This window comes from Lissotriton helveticus, chromosome 7, assembly GCF_964261635.1.
Source record: "Lissotriton helveticus chromosome 7, aLisHel1.1, whole genome shotgun sequence".
NCBI lineage: Eukaryota > Metazoa > Chordata > Amphibia > Caudata > Salamandridae > Lissotriton > Lissotriton helveticus.
In genome coordinates, this window is record NC_136068.1 from 1,607,110,355 (window position 1) to 1,607,129,853 (window position 19,499).

The window sequence follows — 19,499 nt, forward strand, 5'->3', positions numbered from 1 at the left end:
CATGATGTGCTGACTACAGTTTCTTCCTTTCCGTGCTTCCAACCCGTATCCAGAGAGCAGTTCCTCTGCCCATTTTTGACCTATCTTGACATTTTTTGTCCACGGAATAGTGTGCTTACTCTGTATGTCCTCAGGGTTCAAACCCTGTGGGTCCTGTGGACAGCAGATGTCGGCCACAGACCCTCATATGTGTATGTGGTATCTTGGCGAACACCATGACTCCGAGGAGTGCAACTCCATTTGCCAACTTCGGCTGAAGGCATTGTGGGAACGACACACGAAGCTCTTGGTGGCGCGTTGTCGCAGGCTCCATGTCCTTCGCTGTCACCTTTTGGTTCCACTTGAGAGCCCCCTCCATAACTCCTTCCCGTGGGCGTCCCTTGACCTCAATGTGTGAGAAAGTGCCATCTTTCTTGCATAGGTATGCCCCCACTTTTTGCTGAATTTCTGATGTGCTTTGACAGAGTGTGCCCTGGGCTCCTGCCAACCAGGTGCCCAAGGCCTGTGTTCCTTCCCTAAAACTGTGTTGAAACTAAAACCCAGTTGGCATCTCTGGCCACCTGTCAGCCCCTAGTAAATGGTTCCCTAGGTACCCAGGGCATGGTGACCAGAGAAGACCCCTAAGGGCTGCAGCACTTATTGTGCTACCCTTGAGGGCCCTGTACCCTGCCACCCAAAGACTGCCTTTGCAGGCTGAGTGTCTAAGTACAGAAATAAACAGAGAGTCGACATGGCACACATCTCTGTGTGCCATGCCGACAAGCTCACGGCCCTGGCATCCATCAGTAAACCCTCTAGCTGGGTGCCCTATGCCAGTGGTGTGGGCACAGGTGCGTGAGCCCTGTGCCCCTACAATACCCTGGGCCATTCCTGGGCACTGTAAGTGCAGTGCTGCCACTAAGAGTATATGGTGCTGGGAGGTCGTCATTACGAACTCCACAGCACCATGATGGCTTAACTGAAGACTGAGAAGTTTGATATCAAACTTCTCAGCACATTAAACCCGCACTGATGCCAGTGTGGGATTTAATGTAAAGTGCACGACAGACGGAATCGTAGAGATGCCCCCTGAAACCTAACCAACTCCCAGTGTCCTGACTGTGTGGCTACCAAGGCTGCCACCACCAGACATGTTTCTGGACCCCTGGGTCGAGAGCCTGCCGCTCTCGGGGGCCTGAAACAATGCACACCCTGGGACTAGGTGCCAAGCCTCCTCCCCCTGGATGGGCAGGGGAAGCTTTAAAGGCATACCGCCTTTGTGAGCTTCTCCAGGCCACTTGCTGTACTCAGCAACTGGGCCCCACCGGTTCTGACCTCCACTCTGGCCGGAAGAACGGCGGGAAACCCTAAGTGAGGAAAGGGGGTGTGACAGCCTATGCCAACCCCACCCCTCAGGTGGGAGAGGCGAGGTGAAGCACGACTCCAGGCTCAGGCCATCTTGGAGATGGGGAGCCCTACCCAATCACAGCTAGGCTTCTGCCCCCCTCCCACAGGAGAGGAGCAGGCTAGGGGGTGTACCCACCTCAGGACAGGGACCTATTGGTCCCTGCCCTTGCCCTAACCGTAACGCCCCTAAAATTTGTATTTAGGGGAACCCTGAACCTTCCTTCCTCAGATCCCGATTTGCAACAAGAAGAAGATGAAGAAACAAGAAGACCTGCCGTGCAGCTGCTAACAAAAGGATGACTCCCACTAACTTGGCCCCAGAAGCCTACAGGCCTGTTGATCCTTGAACCTGCTCCTGCGAAACTCCGGCGTCTCCTCCGGACCGCAACCTCAAAAACCCCGGAGGACCTGCCTGCCTTGAACCTTTCCAAAGACTGGGACTCCCACGAGCAGTGGTTCTGCTCAAACAGCAATACCCTGGTGCCAGCCAGGAACCGCGAAATCAGCCCACTCTGCACCCGCTAAGCTGGCCTGTGCCTGAGTGATCCAAGATCACGAGGACGTCCCCCCGGCGACTGGTACCTTCCTCGACGAACCAGACGACTCCTGCAGCCTCAGAACCAGGGACCCCCCAACCCCGACCCGCTGAGGGTAAGATTTCCCGACGCCAAAAGACACCGCTGCACCCGGTGCCCTGCGACTCCCTGTGCCTTCCTTTGGGGTACCTACCTCTTCTCCAAGATCCCAACTTACCTCTCGAAGTGGTGGTTGCACCTGAAGAATCTCCGTCCCCGAGTCTGCTGCCCTTCTTTGTTTACTGTTTAACTTTCCCATTGGAAAGCATTGAGCGCCCGGCGGCTCAAAAGTACCCTGCACCCAGCCGCCCGAGTGCCGCTGGAAGTGCAACTACTACCCTACTCTACTTCCCCACTTGCCCTGAGTAAGGGACCAGGAGCTCAGCTCCTACAGCTGCGTGGCCTGCTTGCTTGCAGCCACCAACCAAAGGCCCCCTACCCTCCATTGGATTGCATTGGGCCTACCCTCTCTGCACCCGGCTGCCCCTGTCCTGCTGAGGGTGTAACTACTGTACCTTTCCGACCCAGGGATACCCCAGATTCTATGCCCAGAACCTTAACTCCACCAGTTGAGTACTTACCTAAAATCCGATAACTCACTTTCCTTCCATAGGTTAACATTGGCTGGTTTTCACTTGAAATTTCTTCTGTGTGGAGTTTTGAAACTTTACATTATTCATCTAAAATCAGCCGAATAACAAATTTCGAATTACTCACCTGTGATCAGGAGAGGAGCTAGTACTGTACCTTTTAGCCCTGTACTGAACCGTAAAAGTAATCTTAACTGTACTTACCAGTCACCTGCATTTTCTTCCATAGGAAACCATTGACTGAAATTTCTTCTAAGTTTCGATTTTTGCAAACTACAAATATTCTATAAAAATCGTACCAAATACCAAAACATAATTACTTACCTGTTTTAGGTAGAGGTCCCAGTGCTGAATTTAGGGGTCCAGTACTGGATTACAAAAGTAACGAGAACCTACTTTACCTGTGACTTGAATTTCCTCCCATAGGATAACATTGGTGGGTTTTCACTGAAAAGTTTCTAAGTGTCAACTTTGAAAATACATTTAACTTCTTTAAAAATCACAACTGTAACCAGAACGCTTTCACTTACCTGTTTACAGTTTATGTCCCGGGACTGAATCCAGGATCCAGTCTTGTAGTTAGAAAAGTAATCCTTAAAGTAATCAACTGCATTTATGTAGAAAAACCCATTGAGCTCAATGTTAAATTGTGTTTGAAATTGTGTTGCCTACTGCAACCACTGTAGCTATTGTACTTACAAAGTCTATTGCCTTTTGGCAAAGTGATTATCTAAAGTCACTCATATTGAGAAAAGTATATTTTGATACCTGGTGGTTCTAAAATAAAACAACTATACCTTTTGATATAAAACAATTGGCCTAGAGTTCAGTTCTTGAGAGTGTGAAACCTTTTGCTGACTGAGCGTGTGCAACAAATGCTTTGCAGTGTCCTCTGATACTGCCTTACTGCTCGACCAAGCTACCACTTTGGAGAATAATGTTATATCTAACTTTAACCTCTGCCATACCTCTGGAGACTGAGGACTCTACACACACTGTACCTTACTTTGGTCCAGTATCTATAGAGCCACTTTCTTACGCAATGTCCAACAGTAAGTTGCGAGATAGAGGTTGAAGTTGCGGCATTCCCCAGCATAGTGCAGTTTCTAAGACGCCCCTCTCTGTCCTCTGGTTGAAAAGTCGGGCCGAGAGTCAACCCGTGCCTTTTGGTATTTCCTGGAGCCTGGGCATCTGTAAAGTAGACGAGTATCACTCCCTTCATGCCATCTTTGGGTCTTCCCCTACCTCTGGTGCGTGTCTCAGCCCCAAGGAGTTTAGAGTAGTCTTGAGTGAATCCACGAGGGCGGGTTCTCCCTCGGTGCCAGTGAGACGCTCTGTATTCGGAGCCGGGTCTGTGTCGGCTCCGGTGCACAAACCTTCGGGGTTCTGACCTGTGATGCCAGTGTCTGATTAGCTGCCTCTGACCTCGACTTTGACGGCGTAGATTCGCGCTACTACATCTCTCCTGTCGAACGCCGAGGCGTCACTACATCGGACATCGTTGGGTGCAGTGTCGGTGGAGCAGTTCACCTCGGGCTACTTTTCTCCTCTTTTGGTGGAGCCCCCTACTGTTTTTCCTTCAGAAGAATAGGGTTTTGGTGGAGAAGAAATAAGGATTATTCCACCCATGACAGACACTGCTCAGCCTCCTCTGGAGGCTAGTTGGATAGTTGTGCTGAGTGAAGCTGGTGGCCTTGAATCCTCCCTTTCCTCTGGCTTGTTTTCGACTTCCGGCCTCGCTACTGAGGTTTGCTTTGCTTATGCTGAGCTTCTGAGGAGGCTATCTGTAGTTCTGGAGCTGTAGCTCCCTTCTGTGGAGGTGGCCATTGACCCTTTAATTGGGGTGCTTCATTAGGGCCAAACTCATTTTGAGGGCCCAGTGGACTGGTCTATAGCTCATTGACACCATTCTGTCTCTGGACAACTTCCTAACGTCCCTCTGGACAGGGAATCTAGGTGTCTCAATACTTTTGGTCGGCATCTTTTTTCTTCCACCAGTTCCACTTTGCAGTCACTTAATACCTCTAGTGTTCTTAGGCAATTTTCGCATGTGTTGTGAGATTTGGTCTTCCGCGTACCCCTTACTCCCGAATGAGATTGGAACGATTTTATTCAGTTACTCCACGATGGCAAACAAGCAGCTAAATTGCTGATTCGATGTTTTCATGGATACCACAGATTCTGTGAGGTGAACCATGGCTCTTTCAGTAGTGCTTCGCCGGTGTGCCTGGCTACGCACCTCAGGTTTTAGGGGTATCTAGGGGTCTGGTACCATAGAAACCCAGAAGTGGTAATACGCACAAATTATGGGAGGGTTATCTCACAGTTAGAGGACAAAATTAAACGCTGGATACAACTGTCACTATCGCTAGCAGACCGCATTGCGATCGTAAAAATGAACGTCTTACCTAAGTTCCTATATCTCTTCAACAATATTCCCAGCCCTCCCCGGGTGAGGTTTTTAAACGCATAAAATCACTGGTTTTGCAACTGATATGGGCAGGCAAACAGGCTCGTATAGAGCTCAGAACACTAACGCTGCCCTATAGCAGGGGAGGATTCGGGGTGCCAGACTTCCTGTTGTATTATTTATGCGCTCAAGCACAATATGCTGCCTACTGGTACCACACCATACCATATCTTACACACACATACGTGGAGGAAGGAGACACTGCACCAGTACCCTTGACAGCGATTCTGACACATAAGCGACCACCCTTACACACAGAAGACATAAATACCATTGACACCACGGCGAAAGCTTGGCAAAGATTAGGACAGTTGGCACCCAAGGTACCGTTGTATGCGCCGGCATTGCCACTACACTATCACCCAGAGCTGTCAGTAACTAGAGAATCGGTAGGCATGGACTTACTGCGCAAGGTGGGAATGGATAAAATGGGTGATCTATTTATAGAAGGGGAATTCAAGACGGCGGAAGAATTGACATACGTTCAAAATCAGACGATGCTGTTCAGGTTCACATACTATAGGTTGCAGAGAGCAATACAAAAACTATATCCGAGCTACCCAACCGAGCCGGATACGTTGAACACACTCCAACTCATCTTAACAAACTCCGACACATCACACCTGGTATCAAGATTATACTGCACAGCACAGGCAGAAATTCCATACACTACAGATAAGGCTAAATCGAGGTGGGACACATGGTTGGGAGACCCCCTAACTGAAGAAGAATGGCAACAGACATGTGCTTTAGTACAAATACTCACCCCTAATGGAAATCTGCGCATCATCCACTACAAATTTATACACCAGGCATATTACACACCTGTGAAACTACAAAGGTATGGCCTGCAAGAGGAGGCGGTGTGTAAAAGATGTGGGAGGGATGAAGCTGAGAAACGCAAGTTTTGTGCCATATCGTTATTATTAGCCAAACGTCAACTTGCACAATGCTGGAATAGCAAGCAAGCGCCAACAACGTCCCAATGGTTCCGAGACATGACAAGTTGCAGAGATAGGTTATTGACCTATGAGGAGGAACTGCCGGTCAGATCCAGACCTAAAGACTACTGGAGATTCTTCACAGACTATGTAAGCACATTAGATGTGGATGAATTATTGTAGGTTTTAAAAACGATTCTTAATACATATTTGACAATAGATAAATGCCAGCTACCCTTCAAGAAATATCTGTACAGAATAGGCATGAACTGTTTACGCACGGAGTATGAATGCGGAAATGTAAAGGTCTTCGTTATTGTTTGTACTTTGATTTTAATTTGTATCATTGAAAAAAAAAGCAATAAAAATTGTTTTAAAAAAAGTAATCAGCATAGTGACTAGTCCATAAAATACAAAAGGAGAATTCATGTTAAAATGCTAGAGGGAAGAAGGCTAAATAGCACCTACATCTTACCCTCGCTTGCTAGTATATTATTTTATATCTAAGAAGGTCTCTTTGGGTTTTAGAAGGGCAACCCCATACCTCTGATCCTAGTGGATAGGGATCACATCATCTTCCACCAGCTCTCTGCATGCGAAACATCATCAAGTGTGAGATATGCTCTGGGTAGTGCAATACTAAACGCGCCTAAAGCCAGAGTTGGCCGCAGCTGCATGTATGTTATGTCTAGAACGTGCGAAGATCAGACCTCACAACAACCACTGTGTTGAACTAACCTTGAAGGCCTCGGCACTCACTGTACAGACATAGCTTACCAAGCAAAGCTGATACAAATAGCAAAACATATTATTCTCATGTGAAGCAAAATATTCTACTAGGTTCAAAGCTCTAATAACAATATGTGCCGTGTGCAGAAGCAGCAGAAAGGTAAAATGGTGTTTAAACTCCTAATAAGCTCATGCTAACTTAACACAGTGTGAAGGCAAAGCATATCTATATGACACCCTCCCTTGATTCGAGCACGGATAAGATAAGATACGGGGCACATTTTTGGAATGCAGAGTTCAACAATGACAGTCAGTTCAAATTTGCGCAAGTGGAAAAAGATTTTTCAAAAATTTCACCCAAAAACAAAATCTCATAATCAAGAAAATGTAGTCATTGGCTTTAGCAAAGTCAATAGGCCTGGGGCAGAATTTTTTTTCCATATGCTGGAGAGAAAAAAAAAAAATGTTCAATGTCCAATAACTGGTGATGACATACTTCATCCTAACATTGAATATGCAAAATATGCAGCAACAGCTTCCAATAGGAAGTCACTGTTCTCATCCGAAAATAGTTCAGACATCCAATTTAATAGCGGGAAAGAACATACATGCTCTTCAATTACCGGAGCCTCTAGCACCATCAGAGGGCAACTCAGTGGGTTCTCAATGAAGCTGTGTGCCAAGAAATCTTGCGCCGCTGCAAATGCATTCCAACGACCCAGTATTCCATGCATCGCTGCAAAGGCCATAATCTCTCCGTCAGAACAAAGCAATTCATGAGCAACTAAGGGGCTCATGAGCTGGTTATAATCCACATCAGGAGACACCGTATTGCAGAGACACAAATCCAGGGCCCAGTCGAAATCGCAACTCAGGCATGAAAGACAGGCTGGACACATGTAAAATAGGAAAATCAAAACGATAATCCATAAGCTGCACTTAAGGTGGCAAGCGGCAGTGCTCCATAGTACTCAATCATTCTGTTGTGAAACAGTGCCGGTCGCGACAGCTCGTCTTGAAACACAGGACATGCAACCATTTTGAATAAAACAAAACAGCAAAAGAACGCCTGCAGCCAGCGCCAGTAAAATGGGAAATCCACCAAATAGGCTGGAAAAGATCGAATGAAAGAAAGCAGGAATGACCCCAAATATACTTTAAAATGAAGTCACAATGGCCGCTGCTAACCACTTTAAAAAAGTGCGCCAGCCCAGTTGTGGAGGATGCATTAAAGATTGTGTGAATTAATTCACCGAAATGCAATGGCAAGTCAGTATTTAATAAAGCATGCACCTCTGTGCGGGTGTTAGCTACGTGAAGGACAAATGTTTCACGAGCAGATGTGAGGGCAACTTCTTTTTGGGACAGTAGAGCTCTTATGCGACTCATCTTATTGAACTCTGCTTTCAAGGTCGGAATCTTGGGCCAGATGGAAACATCTAGTTTCCCATGTGTGGGTGGATACATTACATTTTTACAGCAAACCACACGCTCACTGACGGTAACGACATAAGCAATTCCTTTTATTAACCCACAGCAATCCTCATTATTTAATAGTAAATAACTCCCATTTGCCAGTAATGTGAATGTGGGAACGATAGCAGGCACAGGGGTACCTTTCAAAACACAGGCTAAATTGGGCTCATTTTGATTACAGGAGCCGTGTAATTGGATATGTCTACACATTAATGAGTGATCCGGTGTTTCAGTGCATTCTTCACCATTCAAATAAACTTCCTTGCCCTCTCTAAGGCATCTATATGTAAAAGGAAGCGACCAGGCTTCATGGAGATAAGAACTTCCAAGAGGCTCGTATCTACCTATGGCAAAGTATTTCATCAGTTCTTAAACTTGAACAGAGGAAACGGGAGAGTTATCAATCCGTGGATAAGCCACGTTGCAGTAGTGGCCTCTGCCACAGAAAACGGTAAAGACTCTAACCGCTCAATGTGTAACATGGAAAAAGAGGCATCTTTCATTGAAAGTAAACGCTGCTTGTCAGTCAAATTAAACGGGGCAAATAGGGAAGAGGTATTCATGTAATGCCATGGCACTTTTCCTGCCTTAAGCGTCTGCAGGGTCCGTGCAAACTGCATAATAGAACGCAATTGATTTTGACCAATGGTACAATACAGACACTTCATCTTGCACAATATCAACAACAGATGACACAATATTATCCAATGTGTATATGCGGGATGAAAGCGTGTTAATGCTATTATCTACAACAGCTAGCACTTTTTCTAAATTAGCTTGATCTATAGCCCTAAGGCGGGTAGGCGCCTCAATCTGGGATGTTTTCCAGAATTCGTTATGAACAGCATATATCCATCTTTTAGATCTACCTTTAGCCGGGCCTTTAATGAAATCATTCAGATCAACATCGTCAGTCAGTTTAGATAAATGCTGTTTAACTGACGCCAAGGTAGAATGTTTGAGCCAATTCTGACACAATTTGCCTACTGAATAGGTAGTCACAGAATGGTCACTTTCAAAACGGGGATCCACCCTGACCTGTGTAAAGCCTTGAGCCAAACCCAGAAAACGATGCTGGCATGAGTCAGCACTTCTGTGCCGGAGCAACCAGCCATTGGTATCCAAACTGGATATGTTAAAAGAAGAATTTAGCAACAGAGTTTGCAACTCTCTGACTGAAAATTTTGTAGTATTACCCCAACCTGAATATTTTTCTAAATCAGGGAAAGAAGGAGCATTTAATTTTTTAGAGGTTGCCAATCCAAAGCATGTTGTCTGTGAAATTGTAGAATTTAAAAACAACATTTGATTCTGGATGAGACATGCGCGGTGCATAGCCTCAGTACCTTGCACCTGCCAACTTTTAGAACCCCAAACAGGTTTAAGGTCAACTGTTTCCTTCCACAACTTGTAGCCTCCAACAGCTTGCTGGTCTAGAAAGGACTTTGAGTACAATAATTCAGTATCGGTAAGTCTAACTTTGGATGTCGACCTTTCGGTCATTTTAAAATAAAATGCATTGGGATTAGACTGGTCAAAATCAGTAAAATAAGTGAACCTTTTCAAAAAGGTAGGGGAACTGCCTTGTATAGGAGCTGGACAATGTTCCCATTGCGTATACTTTACAGTGTTCCTCTTGGTATTAGTTTTATGCAGGTAATGATTGCCAAAATGTTGGTAACAATATAAATCACTGTAATTAGCAGATTCTAAATACAAATCCTCAGCATCAAAGTCAGCATAATATTTCAAATCAGAAAACAACGCTTCTACGGCCTGAACATCCCAATCATCAGAACGTATATTTTGTTTAATCACATCCCCCATGTTAACTCTAAGCACATTAGGGACATTTATAACCTCAGTGGGGCCATGGATTTGAAATTTAACAGCATCCCATACAATCCCATCCAGGACAGGCCAGGCAGTAATGTTAACAAAAGCCAAGTCTCTCTTCAATCTGTGTGATGAGGAATGGGGTGCCAATGTTCCATTGATATGTCGAATGCATGTTCTCTCCTTGACATAGTGTCCATTGACGAGACGGAAAAAATAAAATACAAAACCAATTGACATAAAAAGGTAAATCGAAAAAAGCACAATCCAAATGTAAGTCCAAGGGGGAATCAAAAAATGTTTTTTAAACAATCTTGCATACATTGTAATTCTTGAAGGCTGTCTGGAAGTGTGTGAAACAGAGTCAAATGAAAATCTGGATTCCGTGGCCAAGCGAGTTTGTAAATCAGGCATCGATAAGTCAGTTGGGTAAGTATAGTTAGTTTCATCAAGCTGAGTACCAGGCAGTGTACTCAGTAAAGGACTATAAATTGCAGGCATCTCGAAGGTAACCTCAGGCACTGGATTAGAAGTAGTCAGGAAATTATATTTTCCCCACTGACTAATATTGAAACAGAGGCCCTTTGCCTGAATCGGGTCTGTTGGTATGTTTGGGGACAGACAATCAGCATTTTATTTGCTGCTGTTTTTGGAGTGGTGTGGCTCACTGGTTAGAGGCCTGTAAGCAGAGAACGGCCCGGGACCAGGGTTCAATTCCCGACGAGGCAGGATCTTGGACCAGGGTCAACAGACTCGATAATTCTCGCCTCAGTGCCTACTCTAACCAGGGAACACACTCGGCAACTCTGGGCATTAAGCTTGCCTCATCTCTACAACGGCCCCCACAGACGCCGGGGATACCTGGTTTCACCCTGAAGATACCCAGTAAGGGACCATCTCACAGGGCAAACCAGGACGGGTTCCCCAGAGGTCTACAGCGCCAGGACACTCGGTTAGAGTAACAGTGCGCTTACAAGTATCCCACATTTACATTTAGCATAGAACAAACAAAAACAGACACACAGAGCTCTGATTTTATTTGCCCTATTTAAAACTGCCAAAAATAAAATGTAAGGCGGGTCACATGCTCTGATTTCCCCCTTTAAGAATTAAAAACAAAGCGTTAACCTTGATATCAGAGGTAATTCTGGTAGGGAGAGATTGGAGTGTGCGTGACAGACATCAACATTTTTGTTGGCAGTTTTACAATACTCTAAATCGGGATCGAGTTTCTGCATGCAGGAATCGGGAGACGGAAGACTAGCCTTGAAATCTGTAGGCTTCCGCCTGAATGGGGAGGGTTTGACATGTATGCCTGTATGCAGTGTCAAAGTCCACTGCAGGTACTATATATAAGTCACTCCTACAACAGGCCTTAAGAGCCCTAAGGCATTATAGCAGATGTGAGGACATATCTGCAGGAGCAGATATGCCTCTGTAATGTCTAGCTAGTTCTATTACTAAATATTTCTAGTGAGCAGGGAAGCATCTAAAGGTATATACTGGGCTCTGATTATTACGAGTTGCCTAGCTACATATTCGCTTCACTGAAAACCATAATGGTGTTTGGTATCAAACACCTCATCTGAATAAATCCACACTGATTCCAGTGTTGTATTTATTACTAGCAGCCCGTCCCGACGTTGTCCGGGTATACACACGCCCACAACGGAGTCCTGTGAACGCTTGTTTTGCAGGATTTCCGCGCCCCTTTTTGCCAAATGCCAGTTGAATGCCGCGCCGATTGCTGTATGGCCATGCCCCTACATGCCCACAATGGAGCCCTGTTGAATGCCGCGCCGATTGCTGTATGGCCACGCCCCAACATGCCCACAACGGAGCCCTGTAAACGCTTGTTTTACCTGATTTCCGCCCCCAGATTTCCGCCCCAGCACAACGCACATGCTTGTTTTACCTGATTTCCGCCCCCAGATTTCCGCCCACAGCACAACGCACACGGCCACAAGGAAGTACTAACACGTCACGTTTGCCACGCCCCCACATGCCCACAATGGAGCCCTGTAAACGCTTGTTTTACCTGATTTCCGCCCCCAGCACAACGCACACGGCCACAAGGAAGTACTAATACGTAGCGAATGCCACGCCCATCGCTGTATGGCCACGCCCCCAGCACAACGCACATGCACACGCCCCCAGCAGAACGCCCCGAGCAGAACGCCCACGCAGGACTACTTTGCCCCTAGGGTTCTTTTACCCTTCAAATGTATATGGTGGCCAGCTGTATAGCCTATGTCCATCTGCTGCAACTGTCCTTTCCAATGCTGTATTGGGTGTTGTGATTGGTGCTGTGGTTCCTGAGATTACCTGCCTCAAAGGTTTGGGCTCTCTCTTTATTATATTAGTATAGATGACATGCACCCAGAGGGCATCTTAGAGGTAGCCCCAAAAAACCTATCAGTCCTCTAGTGTGCTGGCTGACTGGTATCGACCAGCCTGCCACCACAGATGGTTTTCTGAACCCTGAAGGTGAGAGCCCATGCTTTCAGAGGACAGGAACAATGCCTACTCTGGAGGAAAGTGTTCACACCTCCCCCAGCAGGATGGCTAGTGAGTAGCATACCAAGACAGAGGCTCTAAAGCCTCTGCCGCCTTTGATATGTGACCCCCGGCTACCCCCAGACCTGGGAGATTCCACCCACTGCCCTGAGGCTCATTTGGCACCAGGGCAGTCGAGAAATTAGCTAGTCAGGAGGCGTGTCACACTTGGAAGCTGCACACTCCCCTAAGGTGCGCAGCCTGACGTTGACAGTCAAAAAAGGGTTTCACCGTCTTGTTTTTGGTGAAACTAGGAACTCTTGGTCAGGGTTATGCCCACTCCCCACAGGAAATGGATATATAGGGGGGGTAGTCACTCCAGGGGTAAGTAGCCCATTGGCTCCTATCTTACACTCCCCAAAACGCCCCTAAATTGAGTATTTAGGTGGGCCCCTGTGCCAGGAACTTTGATTTGACTGACTCCAAATTAAGAAGGACCAAGAAGGGCCAGAACAGCAATAACTGTGGACCCGTGCAAGACTTGGCTGCAAACCCTTACTGCTGTCCCGACAGTGTAGAGGAGACGACTTGACTTGCAGCTGTGCAACCTCCCCAAAAACCTTCGGAGAGCTGCCAGCACTTCGTAAATCAAGCCAGCATTTTCCTTGGAGTAGAGGAGCTACTCCTCTGCATCCTTCAGACACGAACGCAAGCCCTGGTTCACCGAACTGCTGACCACCGGACTCACTGACGCAGCAGCCACCCAGGAGGAGGTGGTCTGTGCTCCCAGAGGTCAGCCCTGTCTCCCAGTGAGTAACGAGAGGCTAGAGCCTACAGGAGACAACCAGCACCTATACCAGGGGTACCGGAGCCCTTGCAGCAGCCAAGACTTGATGGTAGTCCCATCTGGATATTGACCCTACAGTGACCGACTTGCGGACGAGGGACATCAGCATTGAAAAAGCCAGCCCTGAGAGTGGCCCAGCTATCCTGTTTTGTCCCCATTTTCAGATCGTCACCTGAAGTAAGTGCCTCTGACCACTGCAACCCGCCAGACGACTGCACCCAAGCCCCACAGCCCAAGTTCAGCATGAACAACTATGCCTCTAGCACCCATAGACCTCCAAGACGTGAGCTCTCTTGTGAGTTCAACCAGACTGAACCCTCAGTCCCCGCCTTCAGCCTCTTTTTCAAGCCCTCCGAAATAAAGTGCCTCCCACCGCCACGATCTACCAGACCGAAGACCACTGCACACGAGCCCCACAGCCAGAGTCCAATTTGACCAACGGTGCATCCTGGCCTCTTTTTCAAGCCCTCCGAAATAAAGTGCTTCCCACCGCCATGGTCTCCCAAACCAAAGACCACTGCACACAGGCCCCACAGCCAGAGTCCAATTTGACCAACGGTGCGTCCCGGCTCCAGAGGCCCTAAAGAACCACGCCCCTCTTTGGGTTCAACCAGACTGGTCTCAGAGTCCCCACTTGCAGCTTTCTTTTACAGGTATCGTTCCCCTATTTTGACTTCAATGGGGCTCCCAACCCCAAAAAGAACCTCTGCACCTGGACGCCCCTGATCTGACCGAGTTGACCTGGTGGTGCTGCCTTGATCCTTGACCCCTACTTACCTTAAGTCCTGAAAAACAATCCTGTAAGTCTTTGACAAGTGGCCTTATGCCTAATGTTTTTCTCCATGGGATTACATTACCACGTTACAAATACAGAGGATTTTCGGCTTCTTGTAAAATCACTATCTCGAAAAGTACTTACCTAACATTGAAGTTCTTGGTGTTAAAAAAATATATTTAAAAAAGTGTTATTTTTCTATATTGAACTCGAATTTCTTCTTGAGTGTATCTCTCATTTATTGAGTCTGTGTGCGTTCAACACTACCACAGAAGAGCACATTTGGGATTATTAATTTAAACCCTGTCAGCCAATAAGTGTCGTCTGGACTTTTTACATAGTGTACCTGTTTGTGTGACACTGCATAAAAAGCCAGCTTCCTACAACCAACTTTCTAGAAACTCATAGAAATTAATAACAAGCTAACTTAAAAATTAAACAGTCAGCAGTGAGATACAACATTCCAAATGTATTCCTGTAACTTTGATTATCACTTATAGAACATGTTCCTATTCTGGGGGGGGTGGGATGCTGGTGTTATTTGGGGTGTTGGTACTTGGGAACATGTTGGTGGCGTGGGCGGACATGACATGCATAGGCTGAAGCTGGGAAGCACACACAATGGGTACTTTACCTGATCTAAGATGTATCACATGGAACGTACGAGGATTGAATACGATGACTAAGCGCCACAAAGTTCATGCGTAATTGGTGAGGAGGGGAATCCACATAGCTCTACTGCAGGAAACACATCTTACCAAGGCAGAGGGTCATGCGCTGCAGCGTAGATGGAGAGGACAGGTGTTCAGTACAACGTACTCTGCGTTTGCTAGGGGGGTCCTTGTATGGGTGAGAGCGGGTGTCCCTTTTCAGGCCACGAGACACATATTAGATCCGGAGGGCAGATACGCAGCGGTGGAGGGAAGGCTCTATGGTAGAGATGTTGTATTGTGTAGTGTATATGCCCCGAATGTGGACCAGGCTCGATTCTTGGACAACCCCGTCGGGCAATCTAGCTCTTTACTTGGCTGGCCCTGTAGAGGAGATTTCAATGCGATTACAGATATAGATCTAGACAGATCACATCCTCCCCTAACGGGTGCGCCAACTCGGAAATTGGCCAAAGTTAGATCTGAATGGCAAGAGAGATGGGGACTAGTTGATATATGGCGCGCTCAGCACCCCCACAATAGGGATTATTCTTTCTTTTCGCCTATGCACGAGCTCCACGTGAGGATAGATGCAATTCTGTGTTCTCGCTCGATGGCCCAGGTGTCAGCACACTCCGAATATTTAACAAGATCAATCTCTGATCATAGCCCATTATTAATGTCCATTCATTGGCAGCGAGGACGACCCGCGATTCCGACATGGCGACTGCGCCCGGAGACCCTGGAGGATCAAGTCTTTCGGACGGAAGTAGGAGAGGGCATAGAGCAGTATTTTCAAGAGAACCAGGGGACGGCTTCTACTAGGGCGGTCGAATGGGACGCATTTAAGGTCGTTGTCAGGGGTCTATGTATTAGTAAATATTCAGGAGCTAGGAAGACTGTGCTTAATGACGTGACGAAAGAGGAAGACAAGGTGAGGGACTTAGAACGGCGCAGACCGGAACAGCCGATCCTCCAGGATACGCTATTGGAAGCAAAGGAACAGCTCACGGCCGCAACAGAGCGATTGCGCAGTTTTTGATCATAAGAGCTTCCTAGCAAAAAGTCATGCAGAAGGGGATAAAGTAGGCACGCTGCTGGCGAAACTTGCAACTCCAGTGCCGAAAAGTGGCCCGATCGTGCGGATTGAATCAAAGACCGGCCTCTTGGTCCACTCACAGGCGCAGGTGCTCTCCAGATTCCTTACTTATTATACATCCCTATATGGTAGTAAATTGGAGGTGGAGGAGCAGGACATAGAGAATTATCTGGCAGGGATCCCATTACCCCGGCTGGACGATGACCAAGCAAAATTGCTAGGACAAGGAATAACTCTAGCCGAAATTCGGAGTGCAATTAAACATATGGCCCGGAATAAAACGCCGGATGGTCTACCAATTGAATTTTATGTGCAATACATAAATTGCTTAGCACCCCGATTACTAGAGGTTTATAAGGAAGCAGGGGAGTTAGGCCAACTACCAAGATCGATGCATGAGGCATTGATCATTCCACTCCTAAAACAGGGAAGGACGGACGTGAATGTGGCCTCTTATAGGCATCCAGACTCTTGCAGCACATGACGGCGTGGGTGCATGCGGATCAGGCGGGATTTATTCCAACGAGAAACACTGCCACAAACATACGTCGATTTCTGAGGGTTTTGGCTGAGGACCGGGAGGACCTTCATTCACCAGCGATCCTCTCAGTAGATATAGAAAAGGCATTTGATAGCCTGGAATGGGCTTTCCTACATAAAGCATTAGAGGGGTTCGGATTGGGTGACCAATTCGGAAACTGGACGAAAGTGTTGTACTCATCGGCCACTGCCAGGGTGAGACTGGGAGAGGTGATATCCAATCAATACCCAGTAATGAGGGGGACGAGACAGGGGTGCTCGCTGTCGCCGCTGTTGTTTGTCCTGGCGGTGGAGCCTCTTGCGATTCAGGCACGATCGGGGCTTGCTTACCAGGGCCTACATCTCTGTGACACACCGCATTATATAGCCCTGTATGTGGACGACTTGCTCCTCTTTCTGAAAGTCATAGACGTGGCCCTTCGGGGAGCTACGTCTCTGCTGTCACGATATGGGGAAATGTCAGGACTGAAGGTAAACTGGAGTAAGACATGTCTCTTCTCGGCCCGACCTGGATTAACTCCGCCAAATTCAATTGGGGAGATAACCTGGGAACCGACGTGCATCACTTATTTGGGGGTCCGCATATATCATGATCCCAAGAACTTATTAGAAGGAAATATCGGACGCTGTATCGCAGCTCTGAAAGGATGTATGACGTTTTGGTTGACACTTCCCCTATCGGTAATGGGTAGAATTGCCCTACTCAAGATGGTGGCACTCCCAAGACTGCTTTATTATTTTCGCACTCTACCAGTATGGGTCCCACAGCGAATGTTTAGGGAACTACGATCACTGACTGTGGGCTTCTTATGGGGCAATGGTAGGCGACGGGTAGCTCTGGCCACGCTGATGCGGCCTAAACCGGATGGAGGATTGGCCGTGCCAGATTTTGAACTCTATTATTTGGCAGGGCAATTACAGGTCCTAACTCAAAATATTGCGCAAGAATTCAGGGGACCTGATTGTAAAAGAGGACAAGGGATACAACGCCATATCCTGTCTTACATAGTTTTGCAGCAGAAACTTGACCTACGAGACTTGACAGTGGAGGAGCGGACGCTGCGGCTCTGTTGGAACAGAAGCCAACGCAAAGCAAGGGTGGATTATTCATATGCACCAGAAATTCCATTGGGGATGCTGACAGCGCTTCCACATGGAGGTGACTGGTCGCTTCTAGCGCACTGGGAACAATTGGGCATCCATGTGGTGGGGGACCTATATTTGAATAGAGAACTGATGTCTTTTCGGGAACTACGTGACATGTATGACCTTCCTGAGGGAGATTTCCTGCTCCATGCGGCGGTTTTGACTGCAATACGTAAGCACTGGAGAAGCGGGAAAATGGAACCTGTAATCACACTGGCCTGCCAATATGTAGTGATGGCCGCAGGGACCATCAAGGCAGTCGCGTGCCTTCAGTCTTGGCAGTTAAGTGAGGGTATACAACCATTGACAGCTCTAAAAGAGAAATGGGAGATGGGAGTGGGCCGCCCGATTCAGGACACCACGTGGGACCACATCCTCAAGAGGGCTTGGAAAGGGAGCAGAAATGCTAGGTTTCAGCAAATGCCGTTTTTTATCGTACACCATGCGTATTTGACACCGGGCAGGATCAAGAAATATTTCCAGATCCAAGATGCAGCCTGTCCTAGGTGTTTAGAGAAAGATGTAGAATTGGAGCATATGTTGTGGCTCTGCCCGGTTATTGGGGACTACTGGGTGAGCATAGGAGACCTCTTGAACGCAATTACAGATAGACAAATAGAATACGATATGGCTGCTTGTCTATTGCACTGGTTCCCTCACACAGCAAAGACCAAAGTAACTAGCAAATTTATTGATTTGGGGTTGTTGTTAGCCAAACGTGAAATCACTTGGCATTGGAAATCGAAGGAGGGGCCATCGAGTAAGCGCTGGCGCACAGAATTCAGTAAATGGGCGAACTGTGAGAGTGTCATTCGGCTCAGACAAGCTAAACGTGTTGCTAATGATAAGGCCCTGGAGACAGCAAGGGCGTGGGAGGTCCTGGTACAGGCTTTGAGGGACTTTCAACTGGAGGAGGGAAATGAATGACCACTGTTCGTGATTGTGATCATCAATACTAAACAGTAATGTACGATGTTTTCTGTGCAACAGCTGGTATAATGGATCATGGAAATTTGTAGTTGCCCACACCACCGATAATGCAGGGGGGAGGGATATCAGGGGACTGTTGATTATTAATATGAAGACATGTTTGACAGCAGTAGATGATGCGCTGAATGTCGTTTATGGTGTGAGGATGGTAAAATGCAATAAAATATGTTTTCAAAAAAATCACTTATAGAACATAATTATGTAAACCATAAATAGAAAAGTCATGATATCCATGACTTGTCCAGAATTATGTGAAAGATACATATGACTATTTTGAAAATAAAATGTAAGATTATATGCACAAGGATAAATGAAGGAAGCTAGGTGTTTATGCTAATTTTCTAACTATTTTGGCTTGGTGCAAAATCATATATTGAAAACAAAAAAAAAACTGACCGTTTGTCAACTTTTTCTTCATTTAACTTCCGGAAAAAGAGGATCATGTTTTTTGTATCTTGCTACCCCATCATTTGTTAGAGACAGGAGCTGATATTGATGTTCAAAATATGTAGATATTAAACTTCCAGATGGCATGGGAGCCATTGATGATGGTGACCAAGCTGCAACAGCTTGTAGCGCAACACTGGCTATGTTTGACATCGTTGGTTGATTGGGTGACATTGAAGCTTGAGCTCTTAAATATTGAATTTCAGTATCAAGGGAATCCAGGGCCTCATACACTGTCTGAGTTCTCATTTTTGCCAGAGAATGGACCATATGTTGCCGGGGGGTGGAATTTCATCATATTTGTGTGATTTGTGTAATCTTATTGGTCAAATTACTTTTCTCATGCTGAATTCTATGATTGGTGGAAGTTCTAGTGCAACTTCCAAATGAGAGTTTCATAACAGTTCATGCACCAAACAGAGGGTCTCACTCGAGGAGGTTGAAGCTGCAAAGTCCAATTTTAATATATTGCATTCAGCATTTCGCCATAGAAGTAAAATGCCATA

The 19,499-nt window shown here is 46.7% G+C and overlaps 2 protein-coding genes across 11 annotated transcripts in view; one reads left to right on the forward strand and one right to left on the reverse strand.

Moving 5' to 3' along the window:
* Window positions 1–19,499, forward strand: part of TBC1D17 (TBC1 domain family member 17) — a 738,599-nt gene that overhangs the window by 330,239 nt on the left and 388,861 nt on the right. The gene's annotated exons all lie outside the window — the stretch shown is intronic.
* The window catches only part of LOC144770585 (uncharacterized), a 655,819-nt gene that overhangs the window by 48,725 nt on the left and 587,595 nt on the right, over window positions 1–19,499 (reverse strand). The gene's annotated exons all lie outside the window — the stretch shown is intronic.